At 46.2% G+C, this 12,935-nt stretch overlaps 1 protein-coding gene across 6 annotated transcripts in view; it reads left to right on the plus strand.

Annotated features, from left to right (window-relative positions):
- GLYR1 (glyoxylate reductase 1 homolog) overlaps window positions 1-12,935 on the plus strand; it is a 100,657-nt gene that overhangs the window by 1,337 nt on the left and 86,385 nt on the right. The window contains exon 1 of one of the 6 annotated variants that reach the window (XM_030213305.1): window positions 3,715-3,799. The exons of the other annotated variants lie outside the window; for them this stretch is intronic. The gene's annotated coding sequence lies outside the window, so the exon portion shown is untranslated. Of the gene's footprint in view, window positions 1-3,714; window positions 3,800-12,935 lie in introns of those variants that run through there. 6 annotated transcript variants of the gene reach the window in all.

The following is a 12,935-nucleotide window of genomic DNA, read 5'->3' on the forward strand; positions in this document are numbered from 1 at the left end:
ATTCCAAAACGTTTTAGCCGAGTGATGTAGGACAAAAATCTGTTATACAGTTAAAAGCTAAGGTGTATGTTTACTATAGTGTGTTAGCATTTTTAACGTGCCTGTAAATTTAAGGTGCGTTAAACGCTAACATGATTAAATGCATTTAATGCGCCCATAGGGCTGCTTAGTAAACCTAGCCCTAAATCTTGCTGCTAAAGAGCTGATATATAAATATAACTTTACATTGATTTCTTATCTGGTTAAAATTCTGTGGGCTTCTTTTACAAAGCTGCGCTAGGGATTCCCACATAGCAAATGAGACAAAGCCGTTTAGTTCCTATGGGCTGCTGCTTGTTCATTGCGTGGGAATTGCTAGCACGGCTTTGTAAAAAAAAAAAAAATCCCTATGTGAATTTACATGATAGCCCTTATATATTTTTAGTGGGCTAAAATTATATGGATGACTATTATCCTTGCAGTGTAAATCCTTGATCTTACAATACATGACTCTTCATTCAGAAAAAGCAAAAATTTATAAATGGAAAATTTCCATTGAAGCCTAACTTGAAATTAGAATATGGTCATCATTTGTTTGTTTATAGGTGCTGTCTACAGTAGAGCTCCCCAAACTTACCGTGATAAACACATTTTCAGGGTATCTATGGGATAAATTCACATATGCTCAAGTCACCTAGGGGTTCTTTTACCCATCCACACTAAAAGTGGCCAGCCCTGTTGTCAGCACGTGAGTTTTCTGTATGCTATACAGCCACTTTTAGTGCTGCAGTAAAATGGCTGAATTTCCATATGTTTCTTTAATGGCCACACCATTACAATGGGAGCACTTACTGACACCTATTTTGTTGATGATAAGGGCTTCTGTGCTTAACCCCCTGGTAATCAGACAGCGCGTGGCAATGTACCTGCACTACCCAGTTAGCGCAGGGCACACATACTCTCCTCCCATAGCCACACCTCCTGCACTGAAAAATAAAAAAATATTTTTTCAGCACAGGATTAGCGTGCACTGATGGGCATACTACTGCAGGATGCCTCAGAGTATCCCATGGCAGTACTTTCTGCTACATGGGAGGCATGCGCTGGTACCTACCATACCTTAGTAAAAGGGCCCTCAAGTCTCTTTTGATTTGTATTTTTTTTAATTATATTTATAAACTGCTCCTCCAACAAAAAGCTTTGGGGAAGTAATAAATAAAATATAGCAGTCATTTTAGAAGGGCTATTTGAATTTCAGACATGCATAAACTGGCACTTAAATGTTTATCTTGTAAAACAGAAACAGTCATTTTTGCAAAACTGGAATATGCACATCAGAAACCCAAGTGCTTGCAAATAGCAAGGGGGGTTATGTTGATGGGGACTAGGGCATGCCTAGAAAATACATGTTTATTCCCCATTTTGGAAGGGGAATAAATGTTGACGTCTTAATAGATCAACATTGGGATTTACACCTTCTACAAAACACATTTAGGTCTCCTGTCCCCTCCCTCCCTTCCCCCCCAAATCTAAACTGGCAAGGGATATTGGTCTCTGTGACAACATTGGGAAAATGCATGGTTATATTTCTAAAATGGCAAAGGTAAACATGTATGTGTCAGCACATACATGTTTATGTTGCTATTCTGCAACAAACATGTATGTGCTGGTTTTCAATCTGACTAAATTTTCAGTGTTTTTTTTTTTTCTAAAATAGATATTTGTGCTGCACAGACTCGGCCTATAAACATCAATTTCTCTTGTATTTTAGAATAGCTTCTGTGTTGTCAAGTTCCTTTCTAAAATACTAGTGAATCATGTCTTGTCCTGGATGTCTCAAGCCCGACTTCTATCTAAAATGGGGCTGCACATGTCAAACATCATTTCCAGAATGAAAATACAGTGTATGATGATAAAAACATAGAAGTATACAGAAACAATTAAAAGTATAAACACGATATCCATAAAAAAACGGGTAGCAGAAGAGAGGGTCCAAGGGTACAGAAGCAAGGACAGCAAAAAAGAAGCACACAAGGACCTCCAAGAATGGGTCAGTCAGAAAGCATTTAATAAATCGATCTAACATGAGCCATGTTTTGGCGTTTGTACTCCTGCATCAGGGGTCAATTGTGGTCAAGGCAACTTGAAAACAGCCAAAGAAAAAAAATTCTATTACAACTACAGGCAAAAGTGCCTAAGCATGTCAGTAATAATCGTGGCTTGGCCACAGGGAGTCAATCCAACAAAAAAGGCAGCACTAGTTAAGTTGCAGATTATTGCGTTGTAAAGACGCGTTCAACTTCACAAGTGCTGACTGCCTTTTTGTTGGATTGACTACCCCGTGACCAAGCCACAGTTATTAGTAACACACTTGGGCACTTTTGCCGCTAGTTGGAATGGAATTTTTTTTTCTTTGGCCGTTTTCAGGTTGCCTTGACAACAATTGACCCCTGACACAGGCGTGCACATGCCAAAACACAGCCAGTGTTGGGTCGATTTATTAAAGGCTTTCTGATTGTCCCATTCTTGAAGGTCATTGGGTATTTCTTTTTTGCTTTCCACACACAAAAAAAAACAGCATTAATAAAAACTTTAAAGCTAAATAATCAACTAAGGGCAAAAGTAAGCAACTAGGTATTATAGGCTTAGCAAACCCTGCCCCTTCCCATAGAATTCACAGTTCATTGCAGAAGACCCAGGCTGAAGTATTGACTGTGAGAGCGGTGACAAGCCTTCTTATTTCTTCCCCTATTTGGCACGATCCCAGCATGTTTGAAAGAGCAGTAATGCGGCATATCACACTGTGTCTTCTCCTACTGTTGCCATACCTCATTGTCTTGTATGGACCTGTGCAGCACTATCGTGGCGTGAATGATGCAAAGCATGACACTGAGCCCAAGTAGCAGTGGGAGAAGACATAGTCTGAGGTATTGCTGCTGTCCTATTCCTACAGTCATGCTACAAAGGGGAAGGTTGGTGAGGAGATGCAAAGGATGGAACCCCAGTGAGTAAGGGGATCTGAAGCAGAGTGAATGAGAGGATTGAAGGTGGGGGATATTGTGGATGGGTGTGGAGAAAGAGATGATTGGAAATACTGGGGTATACGCAAAAGAAGTTTGCTATCAGGAAGTGAGGTCATTTTCCCTCCCTGATCCCACAGCACTCACTAATTCCTTCTTGTTCCTTCTCCTCCTTAACACCCTTCCTCTCTTTATTCACTATCCTGATTTTCCCTGTCCTTCCCCTATCTTACCTCAGATCTTCTCTCTCTCCATTTTCCAGATCCCTTCTACTCCTATCTCCTTCCTTTTCAGTACCAATCACTAAGATTCCTTTTCCTCCCAATAAAGTGTCAAATTAACTTGGCACAGGATGCAAGACAGTGATTATTTTTATGAAGTAAAAGAAGGATTAATAGCGTTTAATATACAAATGTATGCATATTTGGGAGGGTTGCATCTGTTTTATTGATGCTTGTATTATGTTTATTTTTCTATAAATATTTATGTACTTATAATGCAGCTTTTACAATTTACAACCAGTGTGCATGATATAAATGGGAAACTAAATTGAGTTACATAATTGTCATAGAATTTTAGAAATTTTGCTGCAGAATTTTCTAACTCTCGCTGCAAAAGTCTACCCATAAGGTGCTGTAGAAAAGCGGGGCTGTGCATATACTGAGTGTCCAATGTACTGAAACATATCTCATGCATGTTCCTTGTAGATACCCTGAAAAAACGACTGGCTCTTGGGTTCTAAGGACAAGTTTGAGAAACCTTGATCCACAAACTGTAGGATAAATGCTGACTGACTGAAGGTGTCTCTCACAGGATGTTTTACTGACATACTGTGGTCAAGCTGGAGCAATCTAGCTTGATCCCAGCGCTGCCATAGTGGAACAAGTCAATATATACCTATGATACCTTGAGCATTTTTGGCATGACCTTGAAGTGCTAAATACATGAATATTTGTCTTTATTTGTGAGTCTTCAAACAGACATTATCACCAATGAGCCCTACAAATTGATGTAAATCTTATTCAAAGCAGAAGTTTTGATCTTTTCTCTATCACCTAAATTGGCATTCCATATCATCAAGCTGATCAATCCATAGACTGGTGGGTTGTGTCCATCTACCAGCAGGTGGAGATAGAGAGCAAACTTTTGCCTCCCTATATGTGGTCATGTGCTGCCGTAAACTCCTCAGTATGTTCTCTATCTCAGCAGGTGGTGGTCACACACAGCAGCAGCTCTGGCTAGGCCTCCAAGCCTAATCCTTAGGTTTTGTTGAGGCCTGGGGTTGAGGGCTCTTTTGAGCAAGTGCAAACCTGGTGGTGCCAGGTCCCTCCTTTTCTCCCCCCTCCCGCTGGCTCCGTTTAAAAAAAAAAAAAAATATATATTTTAAACGTCTTTAAAGGCGTTTAATTCGACGTTTCTTTAAATGTTCATTGCAGCTACTCACTGGGACACCAGTTCGTTACAGCTCGGAGCGGCAAGCAGGTAATTTTACCTTTTTATAGCGGGCAGGGGGTTCCCCGATTCTTCTCCTCGTGGCAATGGCGTCGGAGGGCGAGGGCGCAAAGGGTCGCTCCCCGGATCGCTGGAGCGCTTCTAGAGGGGATGCGGGGGTTTTACAACCTGATTCGCCCTTGATGGGTGATAGTTTAGTGACCGATGAATGTCCCGGTCGTTCCTCCGGCGTGGCGGTTTTTTCCCGCCATAAACGCCCATCCCCCGCTCCTCGCCTCCGCCATCTTGGCCGGCCACGCGGCTCGGACGGCTTCTTCGGGGCCGCCCTTGAGGTTGGAGACATTAATGCCATGAACGCCCTTAATTTGGGCGACGGCACAAAAGCGGCTAAAGTTAAGCGCCGTTCTTCCCGCGCGGCTCCTTCACGGAGTTTCGCGCCGGACGCCATTTTGGATGCGCAGCATGTCTCTCCCCCGCTATTGCGAGCGCCGGTTGAGAGTGCGTCTAGGGCTGTTGCCCAGGCTGCGGAAGTGCACAGTCTGGGGGGTTTCTCCCCCGAGTTTGTTTTGCTGCTGCATCAGGCTTTCCTCATGCAAAACGCTGCCCCTGCTCCCTCTTCTGATAAAGAGGTTGAGGTTCCCAGAGGTAAACGCCCTCGGGTTGATTTCCAGGCCTTGGAGGACTTTGTCTCCTCCGATGTAGATGAGGGCAGCGTGTCTGAGGTCTCCCAACGATCCTTTGCGGATTCCTTGGAGGAGATAGATCCCCGCTCGGATGGAGCGGATGACCCCTCTGCAGCGCGGCTTTTTAGCCCAGAGGATTTGCCCAACCTGTTGTTACAGGCCATGGACACTTTGAAGATTTCCTCTCCGGAGGACGTCTCTCCCTCAGCCCCTGTTGGCTCTGCCATTATGCTGGGGACGAAGCGCCCGCCTAGAACCTTCCACGTGCATGATGCCATGCACACCTTAATTTCGGCTCAATGGGATGTCCCTGAAGCGAGCCTTAAAGTGGCTAGGGCTATGTCCCGCCTCTATCCTTTGACTGAAAGTGAACGTGAGGCCTATCTGTGGCCTACCGTGGATTCTTTAATCACTGCGGTGACTAAGAAAACGGCGTTGCCGGTGGAAGGTGGCACGGCCCTAAAGGACGCCCAAGACAGAAGATTGGAGGCGGCCTTAAGGTCGTCCTTTGAGGCAGCTGCTTTAAGTTTGCAGGCCTCAGTTTGCGGCTCCTATGTGGCCAGGGCGTGCCGGACTATGGTGCAGCGGGCTTCCCCCTCGGATCATTCCTTGAGGGCTGATTGGCCGGCCCTGGAATCGGGCTTAGCCTATTTGGCAGACTTGCTGTATGATGTCTGGAGAGCCTCAGCTAAAGGCATGGCTCAGACAGTCTCTGCGCGGCGGTGGCTTTGGCTGAAACATTGGTCTGCTGACCACGCCTCTAAATCCCGCCTGGCTAGTTTGCCTTTTAAAGGCAAGCTGCTCTTTGGGGTCGAGCTGGACAAAATCGTGACCGGTCTCGGCACGTCTAAGGGCAAGAAATTACCAGAGGTCAGGGCTCGGGTTAGTACTCGTCCCGATACCTCCAGAGGACGGTTGCAGGAAGCCCATCGGTACCGCCCGGGCAAGTCGGGTTCCTCTGCCCCCTCTTCCTTCAAGAGGAATTTCTCCCCCAAGCAGCATTCCTTTCGCAGAGACCGCCGTCCCGGAGGTGCTCCCTCCGGTCCTCCCCCAGGGTCTCGTACCCAATGACGGGGCCTGGGTCCACGCCCCAGTGCAGATTGGAGGACGGCTGTCCTCGTTTCTGGGCGAGTGGACCACTATAACTTCAGACGCGTGGGTGCTGGAAGTCATCAGAGACGGCTACAAGCTAGAGTTCTGCCAACCCTTAAGAGACGGGTTTGTACTCCCTCCCTGCAAGTCTCCGGTCAAGCTGTGGTAGTGCAGCAGACCTTGGACAACCTGATCCGCCTGGGTGCGGTCGTTCCGGTGCCAAAAAAAAAATCAGATTGGCAAGGGACGTTACTCCATTTACTTTGTGGTTCCAAAGAAAGGAGGTTCTGTCCGGCCTATCCTCGACCTCAAAGGGGTCAATCGGGCCTGGAAAGTGAGGCACTTTCGCATGGAGACTCTCCGCTCTGTTATAGCGGCAGTGAAGGCAGGAGAGTCCTTGGCTTCCTTGGACATCAAGGAAGCGTACCTGCATATTCCCATCTGGCCTCCTCTCCAACGCTTTCTGCGTTTTACAGTCCTGAGACGACACTTCCAGTTCAGAGCCCTCCCTTTCGGGTTGGCTACTGCTCCGCGGACCTTTTCCAAAGTAATGGGGGTCATAGCGGCCTTCCTGCTAAAGGAAGGAGTACAAGTCCATCCTTATCTGGACGACTGGTTGATCCGAGCCCCCTCTTATGCAGAGTGCGGCAAAGCTAGGGACCGGGTAGTTGCTCTTTTGAGCTCCCTGGGATGGATCATCAACTGGAAGAAGAGCCAGCTGCGCCCGACTCAGTCCCTGGTGTATCTGGGAGTTCGATTCGACACCCAAGTGGGCAGAGTGTTCCTGCCAGACAATCGGATTGTCAAGCTTCAGGCTCAGGTGGACTAGTTCCTAGTAGCCTCTCCTATTCGGGCTTGGGACTACGTGCAGCTGTTGGGCTCTATGACGGCCACGATGGAAGTAGTGCCCTGGGCCAGGGCTCATATGAGACCACTACAGCTATCTCTGCTGCTGCGCTGGACTCCGATGTCGGAGGATTATGCTGTGCGCCTTCCCGTGGACCCAGCAGTGCGCAAGGCGCTGAGCTGGTGGACGCAGACAGACAAGTTGTCTGCAGGATTGCCTCTGGTGACCCCGGAGTGGATTGTCGTCACGACAGACACCTCTTTGATGGGCTGGGGAGCCCACTGCTTGGGAAGGACAGCGCAGGGGCGCTAGTCTCCTGCAGAGGCAAGTGGTCTATCAACCTCCTGGAACTCAGAGCCATTCGGTTGGTGTTATTGGAGTTCATCCCGGTACTGGTGTTGAAGCCTGTACGGGTCCTGTCGGACAATGCCACGGCTGTGGCCTATATCAACCGCCAGGGAGGTACCAAGAGCGCCCCTCTAGCCAAGGAGGCTATGAGTCTTTGCCAGTGGGCGGAAGCGAACCTGGAGCAGCTTTCAGCGGCCCACATTGCCGGAGTCATGAATGTCAAGGCGGACTTTCTCAGTCGCCATACCTTGGAGCCCGGAGAGTGGCAACTATCTGCTCAGGCGTTCTTGGACATCACGAAGCGCTGGGGCCAGCCGAGCCTAGATCTGATGGCGTCATCGGCCAATGGCCAAGTGCCGCGCTTTTTCAGCAGAGGACGGGACCCTCGATCCCTGGGAGTAGATGCTCTTCTCCAACAGTGGCCGACACAAGAGCTCCTCTATGTGTTCCCGCCCTGGCCCATGTTGGGCAGGGTGCTAGACCGGGTAGCAAAGCATCCCGGCAGGGTAATCCTGGTGGGTCCGGATTGGCCCAGACGTCCCTGGTATGCGGACTTGTTCAGGCTCTCAGTCGACGATCCTCTGCGGCTGTCAGTGGAGCAGGGCCTGTTACATCAGGGTCCCGTGGTGATGGAGGATCCCTCTCCCTTTGGTCTTACGGCCTGGCTATTGAGCGGCAGCGTCTGAGGAAGAAGGGCTTCTCAGACAAGGTCATCGCCACTATGCTGAGAGCGAGGAAGCGCTCTACTTCTACTGCTTACGCCAGGGTTTGGCGTATCTTTGCAGCATGGTGTGAAGCAGGCTCACTTTCTCCCTTCACTGCTCCAATTTCTTCAGTGTTGGCGTTCCTGCAAGAAGGTCTGGAGAAAGGCCTGTCGCTCAGTTCCCTTAAAGTCCAGGTAGCGGCTCTGGCTTGCTTCAGGGGCCGCCTGAAGGGTGTTTCCCTGGCTTCGCAGCCAGATGTGGTGCGCTTTCTCAAGGGAGTTAATCACCTGCGCCCTCCTCTGCACTCAGTGGTGCCTGCGTGGAATCTCAACCTGGTGCTAAGAGCATTGCAGAAGCCGCCTTTGGAACCCTTGTCGAGGGCATCTCTGAAAGACCTGACGTTGAAAGCAGTCTTTTTGGTGGCTATCACTTCAGCCAGAAGAGTTTCCGAGCTCCAGGCGCTCTCATGTCGAGAGCCTTTTCTGCAGTTCACTGAGGCAGGAGTGACTATTCGCACAGTGCCTTCCTTCCTGCCCAAGATTGGTTCTCGCTTCCATGTGAATCAGCAGCTCTGTCTCCCTTCCTTTCGTAGGGAGGACTACCCAGAGGAGTACTCCGCTCTTGAATATCTGGATGTGAGACGAGTCATCTTCAGATACTTGGAAGTGACCAATGATTTCCGGAAATCGGATCATCTGTTTGTCCTGTTTGCAGGTCCTCGTAAGGGTCTGCAGGCTGCTAAGCCTACAGTGGCAAGATGGGTCAAGGAAGCCATTGCAGCGGCTTATGTGGCCGCGGGGAAGGTGCCGCCTATCCAGCTGAAGGCTCACTCCACGAGAGCTCAGGCGGCCTCGATGGCAGAGGCCGGATCCGTCTCCTTGGAAGAGATATGCAAGGCGGCAGCGTGGGCTTCGGCTCATACATTCTCCAAGCATTACCGTTTGACTGTGGCTGCACGGGCGGAGGCCCGGTTTGGAGCTTCAGTGTTGAGGTCAGGGATTTCTATGTCCCGCCCTGGGTGAGTACTGCTTCGGTACATCCCACCAGTCTATGGATTGATCAGCTTGATGATATGGAAGGTAAAATTATGTATAATCATACCTGATAATTTTCTTTCCATTAATCATAGCTGATCAATCCATAGCCCCTCCCAGATATCTGTACTGTTTATATTCTGGTTGAATTTTAGGTTCAAGTTTAGCCTTCAGTTACTTCAGGAGGACTTCGTGTTCAAGTTCTTCTTTCACTTGGATTCTTCAAGAGTTGAGACGAGTTTGTGTTACAGTGAGCTGCTGCATTCCTCTCCCCTCCGTTTTACGGGGCTGGATTGAGACATAAATTCTGCCGGCACTCCCTCCCGCTTCGTGCGGCTGTAGGGCAGCTTTGTACCCCTCCCGCTTCGGCGGTGTTAGGGTCAGTCAGCTCCTCCCGCGGTTGCGGTTGCAGGATAAGCCAGATCCCCCCGCATCGGCGGGTGTGGTGTCCCTCCCCCGCTCCGCGGGGATGAGCTGGACGGATTCCCCTCCCCCACTTGTGTGGGGATGAGCTGGGTTAATTCCCCTCCCCCGTTTCGGCGGTGGTGAGCTGGGCAGAGTGTCCCTTCGTGGGTGTAATTCTCTAAGTGCTGAGTCCTGCGGATGGAGCTTTGATATCGACATACTGAGGAGTTTCCGGCAGCACATGACCACATATAGGGAGGCAAAAGTTTGCTCTTTATCTCCACCTGCTGGTAGATGGACACAACCCACCAGTCTATGGATTGATCAGCTATGATTAATGGAAAGAAAATTATCAGGTATGATTATACATAATTTTACCTTAGGAGTGCTGTTAAATATTTTTAGCTTTTTTTTTTCTTCTTTTTTTTGCAGCAGACATGATTGTCATTCACAGAATATTAAGCAAAATTTGCTTTGAAAATAACTATAGATTTAGAATTTAAAAATTATATATATTCATAGGCATGTATATACACACATGTAGAACAGTAAGGTCAAAGGATGAGTCTTCCAACACTTAATCACTCAAAACTGGTGTTTTTTTTTTTTAAAAGGTTTATTGAAGGACAGTTGGGACCTGACTTAGGACCATGTTTCAGCTTAAAAAAGCCTGCCTCTGGATCTTTTGTAGTTAAAGTAACATAACATAGTAACATAACATAGTAGATGACGGCAGAAAAAGACCTGCATGGTCCATCTAGTCTGCCCAACAAGATCAACTCATATGTGCTACTTTTTGTGTATACCCTACCTTGATTTGTACCTGTCCTCTTCAGGGCACAGACCGTATAAGTCTGCCCAGCACTATCCCCGCCTCCCACCACCGGCTCTGGCACAGACCGTATAAGTCTGCCCAGCACTATCCCCGCCTCCCAACCATTAAAACTATCCTTCCGAGCATTAGAACAAAGAGAACATCCAAGAAAGAAATTGCACGGGAACAGATACAGCGCTTTTGTCAGGTACAGTGTCAAGCTGACGAGTGTAATTTCTTTCTTGGATGTTCTGAACAATATTTTTCATATACTTTAACTACAAAAGACCCCTGAGGTAGGTAGTTTTAAGCGAAAACATGGTCCCGTGTCAGGTCCCCATTGTCCTTCAATAAACAACCTTAAAAAAAACAGTCCATCAGTTTTATGAGTGGTTAAGTGTTAGAAGACTCATCCTTTGACCTTACTGTTCTGTGTGCTCTTTAAGGTCCATCTTGTTCCTCCATTTCGGTGAGTTGTCCTCCTATACACAAATGCACACAGATCGGAAAAAAAAAAAAAAAACTCGGACAAAGGTCTACACAGATGCCTAAAGTTTGGTGCATCCTACCAGATCCAGTCAGAAGGGATGTTCTGATGTCAAGGAGGTAGCCCAAATAGTTGTCCCTACCAGTGTTAGGACTGGGCCTAGCCTAAGAAGTTGCTGTCCATGTGGGTGGGTATGGTTTGATAACGTTGTGCCAATAGAACAGTGGCCTAGAGCTTCTTCCTGTTACTAATTCCTATGGTGAGAGGGGAAGAATAAATGGAAGGAGAGAGCAATGAAAAGTTAAAGGAAAAGAAGAAAAAGAGGCCCTTTTACTAAAGCTTAGTGTGCACTAAAGGAATTAATACTTGTTAACTGCTAAGAAGCCTGTAGGTATAAAATGGGCTTCTTAGCATTTAGTGCACACTTAATTCCGTTGGCACATGCTGAACTTTAGTAAAAAGGCTCCTAAATGAGCAAAATGCCACGATATGCCTCCTCATCTAGAGAATCTCATATTACATTTCCCAAGTTGTAAAAACTTAACCTTCAAAACTATCCATAGTCCTAATTTTTCTTACCAAAATACCAAACCCTGGAACTCATTACCCAAGTATATCAGATACTCAGTCGATTATATGTCACTTAGAAGTTTACTTAAAGCCCACTTCTTTAGGTATGTGTTCAGCTAATATGAAAAGATTTTTTTCTAAATAGTTGTATTCTTGTATTAATATTAATTGTCTTGTAATGCTTCTTCTTAATTTGTTATGTAAACTGCATTGATCCTGAGTTTTCTTGGGAAAATGCGAGGTAGAAATGTCGTCATAATAAATAGTCAAAAATAGTGTAAAGGCAAAATAAGAACAAAAAATTCCCTGATGGCTAGCACCCAAGTTTTCTAAATATTTTTTTTGTGTATATGCATATATTATGTATGAAATGAGATATGTATACACATATTTTTATATGCATTTAGATCTTCATAAAACAATTTATAAATATTTGTATCATACATAAATTCCAAATTCATAGTTTCCTTGGTGCTATTTTGCTTGTACTAGTTCCATAAAGGTATTTTCGGACCACACAGGAATTCCTATTTGAATTTTTGTATTTGCAGTGATAAAAGGATTTTTAGTGTAAAATGTTTTGATCACAAGTCTATATAATCCAGAATGCTTATCTTTACCAGTGCAGGTTTATCGCGTGTGTCTCAATAGAATAAGATCTGTGGGACAGAATACCCGATCTTTCACTAACTTTTTCCACTATGTTACTATTTACATCTGTTTACAGTGCTTTAAACTAAGAGCTGCAGATTGGTCTGGTGTTCAGCCAATGTACAATAAATATTTGGTATTCATTTGCATACATTGAGTCAGATTTGTTTGTGGCCCTCCGGAGCGTAAGACTAAATATGTAACTCCCTTATCGCATTGTACAGATGCTTACAGGATTATTGTTTATTGATTGATTGGGGGGGGGGGGGGGGTTGGGGGATCACTACTGGGAAATCTTGTGCTGCATGCTGTGTAAGAACTAGAATCTTTGCTCACAGATGTACAGATGCATATTCTGAAAACTGTGCCTGCGCACTGCTGACTGCAGCCATTAACATCCACAGAGTAATAATGTTAATATGGCTTTAAGTATGTAATGTGTTTTTTGTTTTCTGTGACTACACTTCTTTTGATAAGGGCCATTCCTGTGATTTGGTGCTTGTGCTCTTGGGTTGCCATGCAGGAAATTCAAGGTCAGGACTCCTCTCTGTGGCCTACAGGATTTTAGAATTAATGTTCAGAGGTTACTGACAGATTCAGTGCTGCAAGGCTTCCAGCAGTCATCCAGCTTGGTGTTGGAAAAGATTAGGGGACGGAAGGGCTTTTTTTTTTTTGTTTTTGTTTTAACTCCTTTAAGGAACGATTTGTATATGCATCTGAGGAGTTGTATGTAGACCCTTTTTCTTAAGTGTCTGAGCCAGCTGTCTAACTGCTGGTAGTTGATCTGTATTCCATGTTCAAATTTGTCATTTAGATTTCTTTTTATACAGGGTTCCTAGAATTTTTTAG

The sequence above is a fragment of the Microcaecilia unicolor genome, chromosome 8, assembly GCF_901765095.1.
Source record: "Microcaecilia unicolor chromosome 8, aMicUni1.1, whole genome shotgun sequence".
Lineage (NCBI taxonomy): Eukaryota > Metazoa > Chordata > Amphibia > Gymnophiona > Siphonopidae > Microcaecilia > Microcaecilia unicolor.